The following is a 3,137-nucleotide window of genomic DNA, read 5'->3' on the forward strand; positions in this document are numbered from 1 at the left end:
TGATGAGTCCTCTGCCTGAGCTGCGTTCATCAAGTTGACCTTGGCGTGCTTGGGGTTATGCTTGACCAAAGCTGTACTTGCCGATCTCACAGGAGGAGGAGGAGGAGGAGGAAGACGCCTCTGATTGAGACACTTGTTGGCATATTGACCCTTCTGTTGGCACTTGTTGCACGTGACCTCTGAAAGCGGACGGTGATACGGAGCACTCGATCTTGGAGCTTGAGACGAAGTCTTGTTCTGAAAGCCAGGGTTGGGTGGGTGGGAAGATCCACTGCCACCTTTGCTCTTCTGCTGATACGGCTGACGAAACGGAGGAGGAGGAAGCCAATACTTCTGCTGCTTGGCCACTTGAGTAGAGGAAGAAGGAGTAGCATCTCTGACTCACTTCTTGGAAGCATCACACCTCAGTTGAGCGGCCTCTTGCTTCAATGCCATGTTGTAGAACTCATCGTACCTCAAGGGCTCAAAGAGAACAAGAGCTAGCTGAATTTCTTCTCTGAGACCACCCGTGAACTGGTATATCATGCTCTTCTCATCAGGGACGTCCTGCTTGGCAAAGCGGGCGAGCTTCTGAAACAACTTGTTGTAGTCATAGACAGACAAAGAGCCTTGCTTCAGGTTGCGGAATTCCTCACGCTTGCTTTCAACCACGCTCTGAGGGATATGGTGAGCTCTGAAATATTGACGGAATTCATCCCAGCTAATCACACGTACACCTCTGGAATCCTTCTGAGTTGGAAGGAAGCGAACTTGACAAAGTCCTCAGGCCTGGCGTTACTGCACTCGAAATGCTTGCACAGATCCACGAGCCAATCGTCAGCATCGGTTGCCTCAACACAATTGCTGAAAGTCTTTGGCCCGTTAGCAAGGAACTGGTTGAGTGTAGCAAAGTGATTCTGATTGTTGCCTTGGTTCCCTTGGTTGCCTTGATTGCGCTCTTGGAGAATTTGCATGATCAACTGTGTGTTTGCATTGGTTGCGGCCATCACAGCTTGCCATGCCTCCGGAGGAGGTGGAGGTGGTGGCGGATCTTGATTCTGATTCTGATTGGTGCTCTTAGCGGGAGCCATCCTGAAGAGGTTGACCACCGTTAGCACATAGACAGATAAATGAAGCTGAATCCAACGGAATGAAAATTGCAACATATAGTCTTCACATCCGAACAAAATGAACGAATGCATTCCTCTTGAAATGGTCACATATCCATAAATTGAGAAGCCACTTAGAATTTAGGTAGAGAAATAAATCAACAAGGTACGGATCAATAATGAATACTCGGTAAGAAATCCCAATCTCAAACCAAATATCCGTGGAAGAAGAAACTAGAGCTACAAGAATTCCCACCTATGAAACTCCCGAACCTTTACGGTTATGCAATCAGGTGTTGGGGATACAGGGGAAGCATAATATCTCACCCAAATCTAGCAAATCCTACATCCAGCTGTATCCATCCTTCAACACATAACCGAGAAAAACTTCGGAAACCATCTACCTCAACCTTCGAAAAGCATCCGTTATACAAGTTATGGTGATACTCCCGAACTCCCGCCCCAGTACTGGGTGGCGTCGAGGTTATCTCACCAACGAACTGCATAAAAGAGATTTTCGATGTCGGCGTACTAAACTCAGGTATTCCAGAACTGCAACGATAAAATTATGACGACAACACCTCAGAGCTCAACTCCCCGGGACACTTCCACAAAACCCCTGACAGGAGGCACCAAGACAATGTTCTCATCATAAAACCATCGGAACGATTCCAAGATACCCGCGTGATCCTAAAAAAAATTTAGTGAAATTTGAGAAGAGAAGAGTCAAAACTCTACGTCAGGATACCTTACCAGAGCGATGAGTAGACTGGGAAGTAAAAAGAATTCCTAAACTCTCCGATATATAATTCCTAAATGACTCAAAACATTTTTCTAGACACAACTCGGCCGCTAAAAACGATCAAGCAATGGGGCTCCTAAGGTCGGGGAAGGCTCTGATACCAACTTGTAACACCCTTGATGCGACTATATCTCCCACGTGTCGAGGCATGACTTAGAGGCATAATCGCATTGAAGGCATATGTCGCAAGTTAGGCAATCTTCACAACATCCCATGTAATTTAGATAACAAAAGGGGAGATAACATAGTTGGCTTACACTCGCCACGTCAATCAAGATACATAAATAACATTACATCATCCAAACACTCATGGACCGACTACGGCGCCAAAATAAAAGATAAACCAACATGCGACACGGTCCCGATCACCCCCAACTGGGCAACACTCAGAGGAGCACTGGCCCAGGGGGGTTTAAAATAAGATGACCCTCGGGCTCCGGAAACCCAAGGGAAAAAGAGGCTAGGTGGAAAATGGTAAAACCAAGGTTGGGCATTGCTGGAAAAGCTTTAATCAAGGTGAACTATCAAGGGGTTCCCATTATAACCCAACCGCGTAAGGAACGCAAAATCCGGGAACATAACACCGATATGACGGAAACTAGGGCGGCAAGAGTGGAACAAAACACTAGGCGAGAGGCCGAGCCTTCCACCCTTTACCAAGTATATAGATGCATTAAGATAACATGGCAATATATAGATGCATTAAGATAACAGCATAATATAATGATATCCCAACAAGTAAAATAATTCCAACAAGGAACGGTCTCCAATCTTCACCTGCAACTAGCAACGCTATAAGAGGGGCTGAGCAAAGCGGTAACATAGCCAATCAACGGTTTGCTAGGACATGGTGGGTTAGAGGTTTGACATGGCAATTTGGGAGGCAAAGCAAGTGGTAGGCATCGTAGCATATAGCAAAAGAGCGAGCATCTAGCAAAGCAAAGATAGTAGTGATTTTGAGGGTATGATCATCTTGCCTGCAAAGTTGTCAGAGTTGACTGGATCCTCGAAAGCAAACTCAACGGGCTCCTCGTTAGCGAACTCTCTCCCGGCTCTACCCAAACAAGACAAACAAGCAACAAGGAACACAATCAACCACGTGCAAATCAAACAATGATGCAAACATGGTATGCTATGCGGGATGCGATGCGATATGATGCATATGCAAGATGACAAGGAATGCAAACCTGGCCTCAACTTGGAAATCCAAGTGTGCCACTGGAAAGATGAGATGAAATCGCTTGAAA

This window comes from Triticum urartu, chromosome 5, assembly GCF_003073215.2.
Source record: "Triticum urartu cultivar G1812 chromosome 5, Tu2.1, whole genome shotgun sequence".
NCBI classification, from domain to species: Eukaryota; Viridiplantae; Streptophyta; class Magnoliopsida; order Poales; family Poaceae; genus Triticum; species Triticum urartu.